We start from the raw sequence: 23,444 nt of genomic DNA, 5'->3' as shown, positions 1-23,444 counted from the left end.
AGATCGAACCAAATTAAGCTTAAGGCCAAATTTAAATGAGGAGATCTAATATCGTCTAATCTAAATCGTTCAGTTAAGATCAGGAAGATCTGAGCCATCCATCATGATCTGATCCATCCGAATCAAAGGGAGAGAAAATCACCACCATTGATCAATATCTAGAGCCTTTGATCCAAATTTGGATTGATTCCAGCCGTCGATCCAGATTCGGAGTGATTCTAACTGTTGATGTAGTTTTGGGCGATCCTGGGCATTGATTCAGATCTAGGACGATCAAACAGTTAGGATTTAAAAGAGAATGCTACAGGACCTTGGAATCACAATTTCAACCCAATTGGACAGAACAGGACTGGAGGAGTGGGAGAAAAGCTTCATTCTTCTTCCTCCATCGTTGATCACCAAGCTTCGGTCATACACAGGGATTAAGGGGATTTCCCTTTCCAACCATTCCTTCGAGCTTCGGTGATCCATCCATATCCACATCCACTGACATATGAGATTCCTTCATCCGCGCGCCACTACTAAGCCCCGATCATCTCCTTCCTCCATCGCTGGCCTTTTCCATCAACGCCGACCATCGGATAAGTCTAGGGGATTCCCTACTTAACCGGTTGCCCACCATCATCATCATCCGAGGTAAAGAGGTTCATCTTCCTCAACCATCTCCGACCATCTTCATTTCAGCCACTACCAATCGTCGTCGATTCCAATCCAGCCTCGCCGAAGCTGTAGAAGATGCAAAGGGTTTCCCTACGCCTACAACAGATCCGGTAGCACCTTCCACTCAACCAATCTAGCCTCAATTCCATTCTTTCACTGAGTCATTGTCGATCTTCTCCACTACCAAGCTTCCTATCTTCTCCAATTCCCGATCTTATTTGGACTAATGATTGCCTTAGTTTTGTAAGCATCAATTTGACTGTCAGTTTCCTTCCATTTGGTTTATAGTTTGATTCCACAAAGAGGTATCAATTTGGGTAAAATTTTGTAAATGTGGATTGTTAGTTTAGTTGATTAGTGTTACATGCCTTGCTAGGGTTTGAAAGGCATGTAACACTAATTTCACGATATTTCCATTCCGATTAGCAAATGGAAAAATCCTAATTTAGAGGGAAAGGTAACTCCACCAGTCAGACATCAGCAAACTTCATTATTGTGTTTCATGTTAAACTTCATTATTGTGGCTATGTTCACAGCTGAACATGCATTATCCTCCAGTCAGACATCAGCAAAAAGTTTGTACGTTTTGGCATCGAGCACCACCTGCCTGACCGCCGAGATGGAGCCAAGCACCGCCAACGCTGACGACACAGTAGCAATGACGGCGTTGAGCCAAAACAAGAAGCTTCTCTTCGAGGGACGGAAGGTCAGGTTGTAGAGAACCGATGGCACGACGAAGTCGAGTGGCAGGAAACCGAAGGCACCGATGATCGAGTTGACGTCGCCGAAAAAAGGAAGCATGGCGGCGATGAGGGTTGCGATCACGATGGAAAGCGTTCGGAAGATGATCCTCGGCACGACGTTGCGGGCGGAGTATTGAGGCTTCGTTGGGTCTGCGAACAGGCCTTCGATCACCTCGTTCGTCGGCTGCAAGTACACCTGCAGAATACTCCCACTGCTGATAGCTGCATAGCTGCAAGGATGAAGACGTAGGTCATCGTGAGGAACCACTTGGGGACCAGAATGGTGCCGTCGTCGAGCATGAAATTGTATGTGACAGAGCCTTCGGCTCTGTTCCCAAATGCCCAGTAACCAGAGATCGCCACGCTGAAGAACGTCACGGCCACGACTGTGTAGCAGAGACACAGGCCTTTGAACATCTTCCCTGTCACCGGAGGAGCTGCTGTTGCCTGCCAAGAACATTCTTTTTACGGGTTATCTTGCTCGCTCTACAACTCTGTCGCAAGAAGCTTCATACCTGGATCTCCGGGATGATGCCGTTGCCGTACATGGTGGCGATGATGGAGATGGCATTGAACATTCCAAAGATGCGATCTTGGTTATCACTTGGGAGAGAGAAGTCTTTTCTTGGAGCATTGCCGGAGTGCCCTGCATGAACAGAGCCTGCAGTGGCACAGGCACTGTAAGCCAGGCAGAGGACGAGAGAGATGAGATTGATGTGCCGGAGAGCGTGGAAGGAGGGGATCATCGCCAGCATCAACAAGAAGGCCCCAAATATGATCACGAATTCGTAGAGCTTCATCGTCCCATCTGGCCTCGCGATCAGGTAAATGGTCTGATTCAAGTCAGGAAATTAATGATCAATTACTAGAAACATAAATAAATAGTTTAGTAATCGACTGACTAAGGAATCACCTTCATGCTCTGTCCTCCCAGGAGCACTTGGCCAACCACCACGCCGAAGCAGACGGCAAATTGGACGGGTCCGATGTAGTAGCGAGCCCAACGTGGCCCTGTTCCATCCAAACAAAGAAACAAACTGCTAAATGTTTTATGCTATTGACTAATTCGTTTTGTTTTGACTTTGGTGTAATACAAACAAAATAGTATGCGATCTCAATCGTCGACAATAATTTGTGCAAGGATAGTAAAAAATAAATGAGGAAATTATTAAGCGTGAGTACCGAGGATGTCCCGGGCCATGTCGCGGAAGCGGATCTGGCGGCGGCCGAGCAGCGCATGGTGCTCGAGGACGAGGGAGAGGAGGATGTAGGAGTAGAAGGTGACGGCGGCGCCCATCACAAGGCACACCACGCCGGCCACCCAACCCAGGGCCGCGAAAGCGAACGGCAGGCTCAGCAGCGCCGGCGCAACGATCGACGTCGTCAAATGGTACCCGCAGTGCAGCCATGAACCAGGGCCGTCTCAAGGTTTTATGGGGCCCTAGGCTAAAATTATTTTTAGACCTTTAATATATTTTTTAAATATAAAATTTTTCCTCGTCTTTTTTCATTCAGATTTGGGACCGACAACCAGGGGCGGCTCAAGCCTACAGGGGGTCCTAGGTAATTGTTTTTTAAAATAATTGTTATTATTTAAAAAAATTTCTCTCACCCTTTTTTATTCGGACTTGAGATCGACAATGATGGGTTTACAATTTTTTTAAAATAAATTAAAATATTAATTTTTAAAATAAATTTTTTATATAAAATTAAATTTTCTTGCTTTTTTAGAAGTAAAATTATTAATTAAATTTTCATATTCAAGTTTTAATAATAAATTTTTTTAATTGATAACATTGCTAAATTATTTAATCTTTCTTGAGACATAGTTGAACGTAAATAAGACTTTATTAATTTTAATTTTGAAAAAATATGCCCTCAAGACTTTCAACTTTCTAAAAATTTTTCACCCTGAAGAAACACATACATTAATCATTAATCAGATACATTAATTTTTACCCTAAAAAATTATTTAATATACAGAAGAAAGATCAATTTATAATATTTTATTTACATATTCTATCAATATATATTTAAGAAATATTTACATATTCTATCAATATATATTTATTTCTTAATTCAATTCGTTCATGAACATGAAAATTATATTTTCATTCAATTTTTCAATCAGAATTATCTCGTCATTGATCAAATTAAATGAAGTAATTAGTCTGATTATTGAATCATCAAAACATGCTAGCAATTTAATGATGAAATAAATCATAATAATAAAAGTCATTTTATAAAATAATAAAGATCATTTAATAAAAAAATCAGTGCTCACCGACAAAGGCGAGAAGGCCGAAGGGTTAGGGCGCGAAAGCGAAGGCGTAGGCCGTAGGTGCGAAGGCGAAGCGCGCGCAGGCCCGCCCGAAGGCGAAGGCGCACTGGCACATGGTCGGGGCTGTCGGGCGAAGGGTGCACAGGGCCGGGCGAAGCTGCGAAGTCGCGAAGGCGCAGGGCCGGCCGGCGGGGCGAAAGGTGCGCAAGGCCGGGTGAAGGCAAAGGCGACGGCGCAGGACCGGGCGAAGGGCTCGTAGGGCAGGGCTGGGCGAAGGCGCAGCCGCGCAGGCCACAGGGCGGGGCGAAGGCGAAGGCGAAGGCGAACGGCGACTTGGAAATTTCGGTTCAAATCGGGGATTCATATTTCAGAGCGGAAGGAAGGTGAACGATTTTTAGAATTTTTTGAGAATTTTAAGGGGTTTTCGGGACTCTAATCGATTAAACCAATTAATAAATTTATTTTAATAATTTTTATTTTTTAATATATATATTGATATATTGAAAGTTGGGCCCCAATTAAAAAAGGGCCCTAGGCATAGGCCTTAGTGGCCTATGCCTAGAGCCGGCCCTGCCATGAACCTGCAGCAGCACCACCAACAACATGTGGACCGACCCTAAACTAAGTAATCGATCAATTGATTTCAGGGGAAAAAAGAAAGAAAAAGGGGGAATTAGAGACGACGACCTTTGGACTTGAGAACAAAGAGCGCTCCTGCGTCGAGCTTCTGCTTTTGCGCGGTTGCAGCAGGAGGCACGCCATGGCTATGAGCCACCTCCTCGTCCTCAGCAGCGGACATGGAGGCAGGAGCGACACTTGCTATTCTGTATCTCAATTAATTATATTAATTGAGAAAGAAAAGCAATGATTTATATATATCAAAGTAGGTGGCCGGTGATAAATTTCTATGGGGCCAGATCGATCATCTTCAGAGATAGTCAATGAGGTTAACAGAGAATTATCATTTTTTTTATATATATATCCAAGTAGACTGAGGTTTTTAATGCAAGAAGATCTAAAGATTGGACCATGTGAGATAATGCTAGAAGATCAATGACAATGCATACATGTTACGCCTTCTAAGTCATTTGAAGACTTTCGACATTTTTAATGTGAAGCATTTGAGTCTGTGTTCAGGGAATGCTGATGATACTTTTATGAACTCGAGGACAAATTTTTTTCAATCTGGGACGACTAATGCAAGAGGATTTCAAGATTTTTATTATCAATTTTGATAATTTTTATTTTTAAATAATTTTTAGAGTTTTTAGTATTTAGAGTAGTTTTGAAACGTTCTATTTTTTATTTTAGGATTTTTTAAATCCCTTTAGGATTTTTAGAAATTTCATGAGTCTGTTAAAAATTTTTTTTAAGATTTTATATTTGAAGTCCATTTAGGATTTTTAGGATTTTAAGTCTATTAAGAAATTTATCTTTTTATTAGAAATCTTTCTTTTCGAGTTTGTTAAGAAAATTTCCTTTTTATTAAAACACGCCTTTTTATGGTATCAGATAGGGAGGTCCAGTACTTGATTGGGCCATGTGAGATACTGTAGAAGATCAGATAATACATACAAGTTGTGCCTTCTGAGTCACTTGAAGACTTCCGACGTTTTTTATAAAGCATTTGAGACTGTGTTTGGGGGATGCTGATGATACTTCTATATATAAACTCGAGGACAAGTTTTTTTCAATCTGGGGTGATTGATGCAGGAGGATTTGAAGATTTTTATTTTTAATTTTGATAATTTTTATTTTTAGTAATTTTCAGAGTTTTTGGTATTTAAAGTAGTTTTGAAAAGTTCTATTTTTTTATTTTAAGATTTTCTTAAATCCGTTAGGATTTTTAGGAATTGAGTTTGTTAGAAATTTTCTTAAGATTTTATATTTGAAGTTGTTTAGGATTTTGAGTTTGTTAAGAAATTTTTCTTTTTATTAGGAATCTTTCTTTCAAGTTTGTTAAGAAATTTTCTTTTTTATTAGGAATCTTTCTTTTTGAATTTGCTAAGAAATTTTTCTTTTTTTTAGGAATCTTTCTTAGAGTTTGAGTCTATATAAATATCTTATGAGTTGATGTTTAGGGAGAAGAAGTTTTGGTTTAATAATATTTTCGGCAATGTCATTTATTTCCCTATCTCTTGTTATTCTTTCGAATTAATAGGTTTTAGAAGATTATTTTCGACGTTCGCAGTCGAACCAACGGATTCAATATTGCCCCCGGGATAATTGCTATCCCGCCCGACGTCAGTTGGTATCAGAGCTTTCATATCCGATGGATCATCATCATGGTGGTTATCATGATCGTGATAGATAAGTTCCGACAGAGGAAGTCTCACACCTTGAATGTTACACGCAAGATGTGCCTATTAATAAACCATCAACTCGAAGAAATTTCTTAACAGGGTGAAAAGAACTCTGAAAATTACTAAAAATAAAAATTATCAAAATTAATAATAAAAATTTTCAAATCCTTCTGCATCAGTCGCCCCAGGTTGGAAAAAAACTCGTCCTCGAGTTCATAGAAGTATCATCAGCATCCCCCGAATACGAACTCAAATGCTTCACATTAAAAACGTTGGAAGTCTTCAAGTGACTCAGAAGGCACAACTTGTATGTATTATCATTGATCTTCTGCAGTATCTCACATGGCCCAATCTTTATATCTTCCTGCATCAGTCACCCCAGGTTGAAAGAACTCATCCTCGAGTTTAAAATAGTGTCAGGTGGTCCCCAAGAAAAAGATCATCTGTTATCAATTCGGCAAAATCTTCTAATAGTTGCTGGACTTCAGGAATCCTTATCGATCCGCTCATGATTATAACATTAGAAGGCCATGGATTGATCATCTTCGTTGTCGGTAGTCTCAATCGTCCTTTTTCAAGACTCAAAAGGGAGGTTGGTAGCCTCGAGTTTTTCTCGTCACAGCTCAGAGGGGAATATAATTGTATCGGAAGACATGAACGAATCGTGCTGCTAGATGCTCCTGCATCAGATGGCCCAGGTTGAAAAGAACTCATTCTCGAGTTCAGGATAGTGTCTTCGAAATAAAAAATCTTTAAGTACTGATGAATCAAAAGTCGTCGTGTAAGTGGTGGAATGGAAGGAATGGAAGGAAGATCCTCTGATATTAACTTAGTCAAATCTCTAGGCGGTTGTTGTACTTCTAATGGAACATAAATTACATCCTCAGATATCCTGTCATCTAGAATCTCACAATCATCATCATAAAATACCTCGTCATACACTGGCTCGCTAATTGACTCGGTCTCGTCTTCATCATAAATTGGATCACCGACTATTTTAATTTTGTCATCCATATCTTTCTCAAGAAAAATTATATCCAAGTAAAAAGAAAAGAACTTATAACCTTTAAGATTTCGAACACTACCATCATAGTGTAAGGCTTCCTCATCTAGAACCTGCCTGTCATGATCTTGACCATGTACCTCACGATCTTCAAGATCTTGCACCATTAAACATTGTAACTCAATCTCATTTTCTTCATGCTAAATGAATTAGGATGTTGAATCAATGCAAGGTGAGACGATAGAGATTTGTACTTCGTCAATAGATGAACCATGTTGCTGATTACCATCAGACATTTGGTCTTCGATCAACGTTTCGTCTAGGTCTATCTCTTCTTCGTCAGTATTGTCATAAACTGGATCACCAAATATTTTGATCTTATCGTCACCTCCTGTGATCGCCTCAATGTTGTCGAGGTCCTCATCTTCATGGTTGTTCTCGTCGTCGTAGGAGGAAGGAGGGACATAGAGATGCTGCGGAGCCGGTGTTCTTTTGAAATTGTAGGTGGTGGGGCGGTTGATCCCGAATTTCTCAAAACCAAACCTATGTTTCGATATCTCTTCTCAATTGGAAATTAATGAATTTTCAAAAGGAGAATAAAGGAACTTACGACTTTTATGATCTTGCTCCTCTAGATGCTGGAATAACTTTGTGACTTGTCTCTATAGATCTTGAAGTATCTCATCTCGAATGCTACGATCACGGTGCGAGACTTTTTCAGTTGAAACCTGCCTATCACCACCAGGATCACGACCACAACGACGATCCATCCGATCTGAGAGCTGATTTTTATGATCTTGTGCTACTAGACACTGGGATAACTTTGCAACTTGTCTTTGTAGATCAAGAATCTTGTCTTGCGTGTAATGTTCAAGAGATGGATTCTATTTTTGCAAAAGAATTGACTTTGTTAAATTAGCTAAAAATTATAATTATTTTATATTTAAAATTATCAAATTTAGATGAATTCGAATATGTTTAATGATTTTTTTTGAATCGAGTTCAAATTTATAATAACTTCAATAAAGGAGGATAAGATAAGATATTTTCAATATGTACTTCATCAAATTTCAAAGAATATCTTACAAAGAAATTATCAGATGGTGAAATAGACTATGACAAAGTAAAGGAATCTAGGAGAGGACGGGAGATCACGCCAATGGCCACCTTTATGCATTGAAGTTTTCACTAAATGAAAAATAAATTATATAGATAATATTATAATAAAATTAATCGTAAATAATGTTATTGCATTTGATATTTGTTTTGTCCTAATCTAGCATAAAACACCTAAATTGACGAAAACACTCACTTTAGCATTATAGAAATTGAGGAAATAATCATGGCTCTGAAATCACTTGTAGTAAGTTTTCTAAACAAGAATTATACTTCTTTATGAATTCAACAACAATAGAAAATATTAATAAATTGAAATGACAATGGTTGAAAATAACTATGACCTGAATGTAGTGGAGTAATCATTGTTTTTAAATTATCATAAAAGAAGGACAAGGAGATTGGTCTTCTGAAGGAATTGGGTGATGGTGCCGTAGTCCCCTCATCAATGGATAGGATAGAGATCTTTGAGAATATCTAATCCAATGGGATTATGTCTTATATCTATGAACTCAATCTATTATTAGTCCATCAATAATAACGATGCGGGTTAACGAGTTCTACACATATAAATTCCACATCTAATAACTCAAAACTGTCATAATAATTAATTATGATCACATAATGAGTTTGATTTTCTTAATGATTGATGACCAACATTTTGATACAATATTTTGGCACGTATACTTTTGTTTTTACTTGTTTTTGTGTCTAATTTTATATCCATGCTACATTTCACGAGTTTGATTCCTATTTGGGCTAAAATATAATTTATCTTATATTTGTAACATTTTGTCTAAAGATTTGAATGTGGTTTTGCATGACATGAATTTGGACTAGGGACTCAAGTCAGATCAAATCCAATTAAGCGTAAGGCTAGATTTAAATGAGAAGATTCAATATGGTCTAAAATAGATCGTTCATCTAAGATCAGAAAGATCTGAGTCATCCATTATGATCTAGTCCATCCGAGTCAAAGGAGAGAAAATCACCACCATCGATCAATATTTAGAACTTTTGATCCAAATTTGCACTGATTCCAACCGTCGATCCAAATCCGAAGTGATTCTGATCGTTGATATAGTTTTGGCCGATCCTGGGCATTATTCAGATCTAGGACGATCGAACAGTTCGGATTTAAAAGAGAATGCTACAAGACCTTGGAATCACAATTTCAACCCGATCGGACAGAACAGGCAAGAGGAGCCAGAGCATAGCTTCATTCTTCTTCCTCCATCGTCGTTCACCAAGCTCCGATCATACATGGGGATTAAGGGGATTTCCCTTTCCAACCATTCCTTCGAGCTTCGGTGATCCATCCACATCCGCATCCGCCAACATATGAGATTCCTTCATCCGCGCGCCACTACTAAGCCCCGACCATCTCCTTCCTCCATCGCTGACCTTTTCCATCAACGACGACCATCGGATAAGTCTAGGGGATTCCCTACTTAACCGGCTGCCCACCATCATCATCATCCGAGGTAAAGAGGTTCATCTTCCTCAACTATCTCCGACCATCTTCATTTCAGCCACTACCAATCGTCATCAATTCCAATCCTGCCTCGCCGAAGCTGTAGAAGATGCAAAGGTTGATCTTCTCCACTACCAAGCTTCCTATCTTCTCCAATTCCCGATCTTATTTGGACTAATGATTGCCTTAGTTTTGTAAGCATCAATTTGACTGTCAGTTTCCCTCCATTTGGTTTATAGTTTGATTCCACAAAGAGGTATCGATTTGGGTAAAATTTTGTTGATCATGAATGTGGATTGTTAGTTTAGTTGATTAGTGTTACATGCCTTTGCTAGGGTTTGATTGTTGCTTCTCTTCTCTTGTTTACTTCAGTGTAGTAGTTAAGTTAGTTTAGATTTCTACTTTCCAATTTCACGAGTTGATTTGTGTTCGTAGTTTATTTATGTTCTATTCAATGCAAATAGGTTAGGTTAGTTTAGGTTTTTTTGAATGTTTGTTCTCCTTTAATTCATTGCAATCCTAATTTAGATTAACTTAGATTGTCTTTCATTATTCAGTGGAATTTACAGCTTATACCCAACTCCAAAATCATTTGTAAATAAATTCAATCTTAAGAATTATCATTCAATTTAAGTCATCCTCATCCTTATGCTACATCTAGTATAGAGACGTTCAGCATTAAATTTTTTAATATCATATCACTATAATACAGAAGTTATATCAATGGCATATATCCACGTGTCTACAAGGAACATGTAAGTCTACCAAATAGAGATAAAATCCAACACTACCACCTAAAAGGGTGTCTCGATGGTGAAAATAGTGTATCAAAAATTTAGAAAGGCATGATTTGCATTGCCATTTTAAGTCATTGACTTATCTTGACTAATCATTGACTAATTCAAGTCTCTTGCAAACTTCTTTGTTAGAGAAATTTACAACAAGTCTCTTGCAAACTTCTTTGTTTGGTTTAGTTCACACATCACGAATATTCCAAAAGAAGCTAAAAATTTTGCTAAAATAATTTGCTAGTATAGTTTATCTTAAAAAATCTCTTTAGATAAAATACATATTGAAGACATGAGCACATACTTTGAATTGAATAGAGAAAGTCTCTGTCGTGATCAACTGTAATTTTTTAATTTACTTTCTCATAGATGATCGTGAGACCGATCATATAAAACCATTGAAAGGAGAATTCTACCTTTATGCTGAAATAGAGAAAGTCAAGTATAAGCAATGAACAATCAAGGTTAGGTGCAAATACGGTTACAGGATTTCTCCCAATATATAGTTATTCTTCTAGCCATTAAATCCATTTGAATCTCATCATTCCATTCTTCAAAAATTTCCATTCAGATTAGCAAATGGAAAAAAAGAGGGAAAGGAAGTCCACAAGTATTTCTATGTTAAACTTCTTTTATTCTAAAAAGTATTACAATTAACATTTGATTAACCAACACCATAAAGTATTGATCTCTCTCATATTAAAAAGCTTTTCAACTTTAGTGTACCCAAGTATGATATTGTCCATTTTAGACTTGAATCTAAATCTTTTTGAACTTTACTCAAAAGGATTCATATCAATATAGATATCTTTTATCTTATAATCTCAAAATCTTTTATATGCATTTCTAAATGAAATTTTAATTGTATCCCAAATGTCCTCCCACCTATGAGATCATTGTGTATCGGGATTTACTTATCTGTATCTTTATTGTAGGGCCGATGATAATTGTCTTTGTTTATGCAAACTTCATCATGTATTGTATCCTCCAGTCAGACATCAGCAAAAAGTTTGTACGTTTTGGCATCGAGCACCACCTGCCTGACCCGAGATGGAGCCTGCCAACGGATGACACAGTAGCAATGACGGCGTTGAGCCAAAACAAGAAGCTTCTCTTCGAGGGACGGAAGGTCAGGTTGTAGAGAACCGATGGCACGACGAAGTCGAGTGGCAGGAAACCGAAGGCACCGATGATCGAGTTGACGTCGCCGAAAAAAGGAAGCATGGCGGCGATGAGAGTTGCGATCACGATGGAAAGCGTTCGGAAGATGATCCTCGGCACGACGTTGCGGGCGGAGTATTGAGGCTTCGTTGGGTCTGCGAACAGGCCTTCGATCACCTCGTTCGTCGGCTGCAAGTACACCTGCAGAATACACTCGGTCAAATTATTCAAATCTATGCCCTCTGCTTCTTATACCTGATTCCTGCAAGTGCTCACCACTCCCACTGTTGATAGCTGCAAGAGGATGAAGACGTAGGTCATCGTGAGGAACCACTTGGGGACCAGAATGGTGCCGTCGTCGAGCATGAAATTGTATGTGACAGAGCCTTCGGCTCTGTTCCCAAATGCCCAGTAACCAGAGATCGCCACGCTGAAGAACGTCACGGCCACGACTGTGTAGCAGAGACACAGGCCTTTGAACATCTTCCCTGTCACCGGAGGAGCTGCTGTTGCCTGCATGCCAAGAACATCTTCTTACGGGTTATCTTGCTCGCTCTACAACTCTGTCGCAAGAAGTTTCATACCTGGATCTCCGGGATGATGCCGTTGCCGTACATGGTGGCGATGATGGAGATGGCATTGAACATTCCAAAGATGCGATCTTGGTTATCACTTGGGAGAGAGAAGTCTTTTCTTGGAGCATTGCCGGAGTGCCCTACATGAACAGAGCCTGCAGTGGCACAGGCACTGTAAGCCAGGCAGAGGACGAGAGAGATGAGATTGATGTGCCGGAGAGCGTGGAAGGAGGGGATCATCGCCAGCATCAACAAGAACGCCCCAAATATGATCACGAATTCGTAGAGCTTCATCGTCCCATCTGGCCTCGCGATCAGGTAAATGGTCTGATGATTCAAGTCAGGAAATTAATGATCAATTACTAGAAACATAAATAAATAGTTTAGTAATCGACTGACTAAGGAATCACCTTCATGCTCTGTCCTCCCAGGAGCACTTGGCCAACCACCACGCCGAAGCAGACGGCAAATTGGACGGGTCCGATGTAGTAACGCGCCCAACGTGGCCCTGTTCCATCCAAACAAAGAAACGAACTGCCAATTGATTTATGCTATTGACTAATTCGTTTTGTTTTGACTTTGGTGTAATACAAACAAAATCGTATGCATGCGATCTCAATCGTGGACAAGGATTTGTGCAAGGCTGCGTGAGTTACCGAGGATGTCCCGGGCCATGTCGCGGAAGCGGATCTGGCGGCGGCCGAGCAGCGCGTGGTGCTCGAGGACGAGGGAGAGGAGGTTGTAGGAGTAGAAGGTGACGGCGGCGCCCATCACGAGGCACACCACGCCGGCCACCCAACCCAGGGCCGCGAAAGCGAACGGCAGGCTCAGCAGCACTGGCCCAACGATCGACGCCGTCAAATGGTACCCGCAGTGCAGCCATGAACCTGCAGCAGCAGCACCACCAACGACCCTAAACTAATTAATCGATCAATTGATTTCAGGGAAAAAAAGAAAGAAAGAAAAAGGGGGAATTAGAGACGACGACCTTTGGATTTAAGAACAAAGAGCGCTCCTGCGTCGAGCTTCTGCTTTTGCGCGGTTGCAGCAGGAGGCATGCCATGGCTATGAGCCACCTCCTCGTCCTCAGCAGCGGCCATGGAGGCAGGAGCCGAGCGACACTTGCTATCCTGTATCTCGATTAATTATATTAATTGAGAAAGAACTGCAATGATTTATATATATCAAAGTAAGGCTGAGGTTTCGATGTTAAGGAGAGAACGTGTTGCGATTGGTTTAACTTTAATTTACCCATTTGCCAATTAATTGATACCACAATTCCTGAAAAAAATATATTCAACAAAAGAATCCACATGGAGTTGATATAAATCAGTCAACCTCTCAACATCAGATTACATTGGAGTTAATTTTTTATCATTTTATTATCTGATTAATTTTGAACATGATCAATTCGATTTTATAAAAAAAAATTTATTTACTATCAAAGTTCAAAAATGAACATGACTCCGCGTCATAATCAGAATTTGAATAATTAATAAAGTAAATCATTGAATACTTTATTTTATTATTTTTTAAAAATAATTTTTTATATAAAATATTATTAAAGATTTTTAATTCTATTAGTAATTTAAAAAAATAATTTATGTATTACAAAAGGTTATTTTCATGATTGAATACTATAAACATTAATCAAGCAACTTTATCATTGCGTCAAATTTCACTAGTAAAAAGGAAAAAATTATAGATCAAATTTAATTTTGATTTGTAAAAAATTAAAAATTATTGATCATATCTAACTTCAACTAATAAAAAATTAAAAAATTATCGATCAAATCTAATTTAGCTAGTAAAAATTAAAATTATTGATTAAAATAAATCTTAGTTAAAATTACATATTTACCAATCAAACTCATATTTTTTAAAAAATAAATTTATTATTATTATTATTTAATAAATACAATATATATAGCATATAAAAAAATTGAAGGGCCCTAGGACGTCCTTGCCCCTCCCCCTCATTCCACCTCCACAATCCCCACCATAACACTGATTACTCCCCGAGTCCTATTAAGTGCCATGCGTACAAAGAACGACGTCATCGCTACTAGCAATCACAGTGGAATGGAGGATCTGATGCCCCAGCTGGTTGTGGTCATTGATTCTAAGGGTGCGTTTAGTTCAAATTATCATATATAACCTTGGTTATGTAATTACTAAGTAATCACATAACCAAGGTTATAGGATATAAAATATAACCTAATGTTATTTGGTTCAATTATTTATTTGGAGGAAATAAAACATAACCAGTTTAACATTTACTAAATTACCCTTTATTCAATTAATTTTTAAAATAATTTAAATTAAATTAATAATATTAATGATGATAATAAATTAATAATATATAAAATAAATAAATATTATTTATTTATTTTTTAAAATTTAAAATAAATTTATATATTATTAATAAAATAATTCATTAAAATAATTATTTAATAAAATAATTCATTAAATTAATAAATATAATTTATTAATTTTACTTTTTAATTTAAAATATATTTATATATATTTTTAATAAAATAATTATTTTAATAAAAATTTATTAAATTAATAAATATAACTTGTTAATTTTATTTTAATAAAATAATTTATTAAATTAATAAATATGATTCTTTAATTTTATTTTTAAAAATTTAAAATAAATTTATATATATTAATAAAATAATTTATTAAAATAATTATTTTAATAAAATAATTTATTAAATTAATAAATATAATTCATTAATTTTATTTTATTTTTTAAATTTATATAAAATAAATTATCTCTTTTAAAATTTTTAAATATTTAAATTAAAATTTATTAAATTAATTAAATCGATTTCAATCAAGTTTTACGATACATTCAATTAACTTAGTTTTAAAATCGGAGGGTAATTTTGAAAAAAATTAATTAACCTCCGAAATTGTAGAAAATCTTAGGCTGGGAAGGTAATCGAATTCCCAGATTATAACTCATTTGCTGATGTGGCGGTGATGCTATATTACTTGGGAATTGATCATAACTTGAACCAAATAAAGTTATCATTGATAACCTTGGACAGATAACCATGATTATCAATAATAATCCCCAATCAAACGCCCTCTAAGTGTCGACAATTCACTCAGACAACATTGAAACTACCTTCTGCCACTCCTAAGTGTTAGCTAGTGCTTTCTCTCAAGGCCTCCGAGAGTGAGAGCTTTCGATCTCTAATGAAAAAGTCTCCCTTTGACTATGATGCACTCGTCGGACAAGCCAAGAAATATGTTAATGTTGTGGAGGCTCAACGACTAAAAACCAACAAGTAGAAACTAGTTACTCGACCTGTTGGGAAGATCAAGTACAGGCCTGTTGGGATGTATACTAGAATCCTAACTATGTAAATAAACGTTCTGAAATGAGAATCACATTTGGTCAATATTTTGTAGTGTCCATTTAATCTATACTGTAGACTAACATGGTGTGCGGAGTCACATACAGAAGACCATGTTATCAGTCTCTTATAGATTATAAACAGTGTTCACAACCAAGATGGATTGGACAAACCATCGGAGTGGTTGTAGTGTAATTTGGTCTTAGTCTGTCTTGACTATAGAATTACACTAGTACACTTAGTGTGTATTGAGCAGGACCATCTGAGGATTGTTCGATTTATACTGACTATATAATCGAACTAAACCTCTGTTACTATAGATGTACATGCTCTTAATCCCGATATAATAACAAACACGTGTGTTTAATATATACTTCTTTAATTCATCAAAGGGTGAGGTCTAGATCGATAGATCAATAGGCCCGATGAGTTGGAAAGTAGTATTATGTACATGGTGTGTTGTTGATTATAGAAGGAAACTGTGTCCTATAATCTAGGTTGATGATGTCCCCTTAAGGAGCTCATAAGGATTATCATGTAAACCCTGCAGGTGGACCTTGTCCGCATAATAATAAGGTTGAGTAGTACTACTCTTGGATTAGATGTCGATTAAATATGAGTTGTCAGTAACTCATTTTAATTGACGGACATACGATATCTTAAACACAGGGAGACTAATGTACCGATAATAACTCTCTTAGTCTTATATGTTAGGATCGATATAATCAAAATATCTTCACAATGACATGATATTGCCTACTTTGGGCGTAAGCCCTCATGATTTTGTTCTTGGGCTCAACCCAAAAGGCCTTATAACAATGGAGATATCTTTCATCCTTTTAAACTCATGATCTTTTCTATGTGTTTTAGATGTAGGACTATGTTTGCACTCTTGCAACCCAACAATCCCCCCTTCAAACAAAGGACCACAGGCCCCCCTCAAACGAAAATCCTCCGTTTGATGTCCACCAGGACTTTCTGTCCCTCGTCCACCAGGACTTTCTGTCCCTCGATCCACCCGATCTACTAGGACTTCTTGCCTAGCTGCAACTAAGATTTTCTACCTGGTGTCTGGTCCTCTTGATTCAGACATGGGAGTATCCACTTTCTTTATTTAAGGTTCAACCCACATGGTTAGATCTGGATTATGACTCTTCCAGCGGTTAGTTCGGTGAAGAGCGGTCTCATTTGTTAGGACCGATGGAATCAAAATATCTTCATAATGACATGATATTGCCCACTTTGGGCCTAAGCCCTCATGGTTTTGTTCTTGGGCTCAACCCAAAAGGCCTCATACCAATGGAGATATCTTCCATCCTTTTAAACTCATGATCTTTTTTATGTGTTTTAGATGTGATACTATGTTTGCACCCTTGCAACCCAATATTATAAAGGCATTCCCTAGAGAGAGGCCAAATAGCACATCACCAAGGTCCCCATGGGTGCCTTTGCAGGTACAAAAGTCCATGCTCAAGATCAACACAATTCACCTTCTCGTGAAGAAAGAGGAACACCTAGTAAGATGTGAACTTGCTGAATATCCTCTTTACTCCTTGTTACTTAAGACATGTTCCAAGCAATTGTTTATTAATTCAAAAACAAACATTCCTTTATGATGTAGGAACGTAAACTCTCCTCCTTAACCTGATGACTTTGGAGTTATCTTCTAATTTTTTAAATCATGTCTCTCCCTAACTTTAGAGGTTCACCCAAACTCATAGGATCGACTTCTCTCATCACTTCCTAACCTTAGAGGTGTTGATGCAATCCTGTCTCAAGTAGTCCAGTGTGATCTTCGATTTTGATATTTGAAAAAAGTTTTGAGTTAGACTATGCCTATTATATTTGATGTATATGTCTAAATGTATAGGGACTATAGAAATACACCTGAAGTTTGTAGAGCTCATTGCTTGGCATGGCCAAGATGACACATTTAGTAGCTTGAAGGTCCAAAGAGATCAGAGAAGGATGGTATGCAATATCTAAGGGATCGTAAAACGAGAAACGTACAAAGGTGGTGTTCGAGCAACTCTAAAGAATTGACCTCGAGTGCAACCAAGTTGGCAACTTAATGCTCGAGCTCTATGAGATTGAAGAAGATTGCATGATGTATACCGAGGGACTACATGATAAGAAGCATTGAGACAGTGAGAATGATGACATAAGAAAATAGACTTCAAAGGAAAAGGCATGAAGGATGACATGGAGAAGAGATGTGAGCTTGGTTGCATCTGAAGGATGTTAGGCATGAAGGAATATGGCTTTAAGGCAAGTTCATGCTATAAAGGTAAGTCTCAAGTGAGTTGTGAGAGTTGAGTGATCTATATCCATGGGAGATGAGGGTAAACCTTAACATAGGATTGGGGGTATAAGGATGATCAATCGACTGATGTTGAACATCAATAGATTAGTGTTGTAGTTTATTGAAGTGTAACAGTCAATTGTCTACAAACCAAAACTCTAAAGTTGACTTGGGTTTGTAGTTTGGAGCAATCAACTAGTGTTGGATTTCAATCAACTAGGTCCAAAGAGCTAGTGAATAGAATGGTTCTATTTATAGTTGAGTCGATTGGGTAGTCAACTATTGGGATCAATTGTTTACTAGAAAGTTTTTGTTGAGATCGTTGACGTCGCTAGAGGCCGGAGGGTTGAATAGCAATTCATGTTTCTCGTTCGTTGATTGTGTGCTCATTTACGAAGGATTAATGTGTAACGGAAAATAAAAAAACAAACACACAACACCTTGATTTTATATGGTTCGGAATGCTCGATTCCTACTCCACGACCAATAGTCCTAGTGGTAACATTACTATTCTTCCTCTTATCAAACACCTTTCAGAGATAGAGAAATCTCTAACAACAACCTATTCTTACAAACAACACAAGCAAGAATCCAAAGATACAATAAAAAAAATAGATGTAATGTAACTGAAATAATTTTACAATAATGAATCTATGCTTTCCTCATTTTATAGTTACTTTGAATTGCTTTCTAAAGGTCTGGAATGCAACAATACTTGCTCATAAACCCTCCAAGAATCGGCTTACAATCGTAGCTCAAAATCTCCACAAAATTCCTTTTTCATAGGATTGTTATCAAGGGTGGAGCCACGTTTTACTTTACCCGGGCTATAGCCCGGGTGCTCCACGGCGAAACAGTTTAAATTTACGTAAAAATTTTTTTTTTTTAAAGAAAATAGAAGAGCTAGCCCGGATAAAATAACTCAGAGCTCGTCGGCATAGCCCACCATCGGAGATCAGCCCGGGTAAATCATCCGGGCTGGCTCCGCCATTGATTGTTATTGTGATTGGAATCCGTCAATCAATTGACTGCTTACGCATAATCATTCGTTTGCTCCATTGTAATTCAAATGTTACTTTGCTATGTCAGCTCAATGACTCTATCCAATTCAATATAAAGTGAGTAAAAGTTTAATTAAATCGAATTAATATCAGTAGTAAGTAAAAAATTCTGTTTACTCGCATCTGCGCGTGCTCCGTGAATCTGCTGTCTAGCGTGAGATGGGAAAAAGAGTGCATCGTTTTAAACGTCATTGGTGCTGCTGCCGCTGCTGCCGCTGCTGCATGGTTTGTACGGTGGCCTGCGACTCCGACTGGACAGAGTGACTTCCTTGGCCCTGCTTTATACAGGCAAGAGACAGAGAGAGAAGAGGGCACATGCAGAGGCTGCGAGGAGGTGGCGGACCGTGTGCTGCTGCTTAGTCTCCGTGTTAGGATAAAATCAAATTGATTTTGTTATCTCGAAACATAATTGAATTCGTTAGGATGATGAAAGAGGATAAAGATTCAAATTTTGATAAAGTTGAAATAATATCCTCTTCCGCTGCTGTGGTCAATTGTAACTTTTCAATTTATATCTTCACATATGATCGTGGAATCACTGAAATGGCGAATTTCATTTTTTTTAAAAAAATTGACTCGGTGCAATTGACTAAAAACCATTTTTTTTTTAAAGAATTGACTCGGTTCAATTGACTAAAAATAATAATTATTTTATATTTAAAATTATCAAATTTAGATGAATTCGAATATGTTTAATGATTTTTTTTAATCGAATTTAAATTTATAGTAATAACTTCAATAAAGGAGGATAAGACAAGATATTTTCAATATGTACTTTATCAAATTTCAAAGAATATCTTACAAAGAAATTATCAGATGGTGAAATAGAGTATGACAAATTAAAGGAATCTAGGAGAGGACGGGAGATCATGCCAATGGCCACCTTTATGCATTGAAGTTTTCACTAAATGAAAAATAAATTATATTGATAATATTATAATAAAAGTAATCGTAAATAATGTTATTGCATTTCATATTTGTTTTGTCCTAATTAGCGTAAAACACCTAAATTGATGAAAACCCTCACTTTAGCGTTATAGAAATCAATGAAATAATCATGGCTCTGAAATCACTTATAGTAAGCTATCTAAACAAGAATTATAGTCCCCGGGGCAATGGTGCAACGATAGGACATCCGGGTTGTAACTCAGGGACCCGCGGTCGATCCCCAGCTACGGCGTATTTGTAGGAATTTTCCTCCAAATGGGAAACGCAATCAAAGGATGCTGGGCATCTGGATTGGCCGCCGTTTGCGCTTCCCGATTTACCCTGGTGGTCGGTGGGAAACTTTCGTGGACCGGGCCGACCACCCTCGGCAGTGTGGCGCTTCCCGATTTACCCTAGTGGTCGGTGGAAAACTTCCGTGGGACCGGACCGACCACCCCTAGAGATGTGGCTACTGGGATTTTCATTTTTTTTCTAAACAAGAATTATACTTCTTTATGAATTCAACACCGTAGTTCCCTTACCAATGGATAGTGTAGAGATCTCTAAGAATATCTAATCCAATGGGAATCATGTCCTATATCTATAAACTCAACCTTATCAGCCCATCAATGATAACGATGCAGATTAACAAGTTCTACACATATAAACCTCACATCTAATAACTTAAACCTACCATAATAATTAATTAGATCGCTGAGTTTGATTTTCTTAATTGCCGATGACCAACATTTTGATACAAGATTTTGACATGTATACTTATGTTTTTATCTATTTTTGTGTCTAATTTCATATTCATGCTACATTTCACTAGTTTGATTTCTATTTGGGCTAAAATACAATTTATCTCATATTTATGACATTTTGTCTAAAGAATTTGAATTTGGTTTTGCATAACATGAATTTGGACCAGGGACTTAAGTCAGATCGAACCAAATTAAGCTTAAGGCCATATTTAAATGAGGAGATCTAATATCGTCTAATCTAGATCGTTCAATTAAGATCAGGAAGATTGTGAGCCATCCATCATGATCTGATCCATCCGAATCAAAGGGAGAGAAAATCACCACCGTTGATACAAGAGCCTTTGATCCAAATTTGGATTGATTCCAACTGTCGATCCAGATTCGGAATGATTCTGATTGTTGACGTAGTTTTGGCCGATCCTGGGCATTGATTCAGATCTAGGACGATCAAACAGTTAGGATTTAAAAGAGAATGCTACAGGACCTTGGAATCACAATTTCAACCCAATTGGACAGAACAGGGCTGGAGGAGCGGGAGCAAAGCTTCATTCTTCTTCCTCCATTGTTGATCACCAAGCTTCGGTCATACACAGGGATTAAGGGGATTTCCCTTTCCAGCCATTCCTTCGAGCTTCGGTGATCCATCCACATCTACATCCGCCAACATATGAGATTCCTTCATCTGCGCGCCACTACTAAGCCCCGATCATCTCCTTCCTCCATCGCTGACCTTTTCCATCAACGCCGACCATCGGATAAGTCTAGGGGATTCCCTACTTAACCGGTTGCCCACCACTCATCATCATCCAGAGGTAAAGAGGTTCATCTTCCTCAACCATCTCCGACCATCTTCATTTCAACCACTACCAATCGTCGTCGATTCCAATCCAGCCTCGCCGAAGCTGTAGAAGATGCAAAGGGTTTCCCTACGCCTACAACAGATCCGGTAGCACCTTCCACTCAACCAATCCAGCCTCAATTCCATTCTTTCACTGAGTCATTGTCGATCTGCCATCAATAGAGAAGCAACTTTCTTCTCCACTACCAAGCTTCCTATCTTCTCCAATTCCCGATCTTATTTGGACTAATGATTGCCTTAGTTAGTTTTGTAAGCATCAATTTGACTGTCAGTTTCCTTCCATTTGGTTTATAGTTTGATTCCACAAAGAGGTATCGATTTGGGTAAATTTTGTTGATCAAACCCCTAGCAAAGGCATGTAACACTAATTGATATTTCCATTCCGATTAGCAAATGGAAAAAAGAGGGAAAGGAACTCCACAAGTATTTCTATGTTAAACTTCATTATTGTGGCTATGTTCACAGCTGAACATGTATTGTATCCTCCAGTCAGACATCAGCAAAAAGTTTGTACGTTTTGGCATCGAGCACCACCTGCCTGACCGCCGAGATGGAGCCAAGCACCGCCAACGCTGATGACACAGTAGCAATGACGGCGTTGAGCCAAAACAAGAAGCTTCTCTTCGAGGGACGGAAGGTCAGGTTGTAGAGAACCGATGGCACGACGAAGTCGAGTGGCAGGAAACCGAAGGCACCGATGATCGAGTTGACGTCGCCGAAAAAAGGAAGCATGGCGGCGATGAGGGTTGCGATCACGATGGAAAGCGTTCGGAAGATGATCCTCGGCACGACGTTGCGGGCGGAGTATTGAGGCTTCGTTGGGTCTGCGAACAGGCCTTCGATCACCTCGTTCGTCGGCTGCAAGTACACCACTCCCACTGCTGATAGCTGCAAGAGGATGAAGACGTAGGTCATCGTGAGGAACCACTTGGGGACCAGAATGGTGCCGTCGTCGAGCATGAAATTGTATGTGACAGAGCCTTCGGCTCTGTTCCCAAATGCCCAGTAACCAGAGATCGCCACGCTGAAGAACGTCACGGCCACGACTGTGTAGCAGAGACACAGGCCTTTGAACATCTTCCCTGTCACCGGAGGAGCTGCTGTTGCCTGCCAAGAACATCTTCCCCTTGAGAATTAAGCATAGGGTTATCTTGCTCGCCCTACTCTGTCGCAAAAAGTTTCATACCTGGATTTCCGGAATGATGCCATTGCCGTAGGTGGTGGCGATGATGGAGATGGCATTGAACATTCCAAAGATGCGATCTTGGTTATCACTTGGGAGAGAGAAGTCTTTCATTGGAGCATTGCCGGAGTGGCCTGCATGAACAGAGCCTGCAGTGGCACAGGCACTGTAAGCCAGGCAGAGGACGAGAGATGAGATTGATGTGGCGGAGAGCGTGGAAGGAGGGGATCATCGCCAGCATCAACAAGAAGGCCCCAAATATGATCACGAATTCGTAGAGCTTCATCGTCCCATCTGGCCTCGCGATCAGGTAAATGCTCTGATGATTCAAGTCAGGAAATTGATGATCAATTACTAGAAACATAAATAGTTTAATGATCGACTGACGAATCACCTTCATGCTCTGTCCTCCCAGGAGCACTTGGCCAACCAACACGCCGAAGCAGACGGCAAATTGGACAGGTCCGACGTAGTAACGAGCCCAACGTGGCCCTGTTCCATCCAAACAAAGAAACAAACTGCCAAATGTTTTATGCTACTAATTGTTTTGTGTTTGGTGTAATACAAACAAAATCGTATGCATGCGATGCAATCTGAATCGTCGGCAATAACTTGTGCAAGGAAATTATTAAGCGTGAGTACCGAGGATGTCCCGGGCCATGTCGCGGAAGCGGATCTGGCGGCGGCCGAGCAGCGCGTGGTGCTCGAGGACGAGGGAGAGGAGGATGTAGGAGTAGAAGGTGACGGCGGCGCCCATCACAAGGCAGACCACGCCGGCCGCCCAACCCAGGGCCGCGAAAGCGAACGGCAGGCTCAGCAGCGCCGGCGCAACGATCGACGTCGTCAAATGGTAGCCGCAGTGCAGCCATGAAC

At 38.9% G+C, this 23,444-nt stretch overlaps 3 pseudogenes; all 3 read right to left on the bottom strand.

Annotated features, from left to right (window-relative positions):
* Positions 1 to 1,181: 1,181 nt before the first annotated feature.
* On the bottom strand, positions 1,182 to 2,798 carry LOC141816452 (GABA transporter 1-like; annotated as a pseudogene).
* Positions 2,799 to 11,243: 8,445 nt separating this feature from the next.
* On the bottom strand, positions 11,244 to 13,234 carry LOC141816451 (GABA transporter 1-like; annotated as a pseudogene).
* Positions 13,235 to 21,804: 8,570 nt separating this feature from the next.
* On the bottom strand, positions 21,805 to 23,043 carry LOC141816453 (GABA transporter 1-like; annotated as a pseudogene).
* Positions 23,044 to 23,444: the final 401 nt, after the last annotated feature.

Source organism: Curcuma longa, unplaced genomic scaffold (assembly GCF_044706935.1).
Source record: "Curcuma longa cultivar G26 ecotype Majalengka, Jawa Barat unplaced genomic scaffold, ITB_CL_G26_1.1 contig_16725, whole genome shotgun sequence".
NCBI classification, from domain to species: domain Eukaryota; kingdom Viridiplantae; phylum Streptophyta; class Magnoliopsida; order Zingiberales; family Zingiberaceae; genus Curcuma; species Curcuma longa.
The sequence above is the reverse complement of the archived record's forward strand: the minus strand, read 5'-3'. Positions and strand labels throughout refer to the sequence as shown.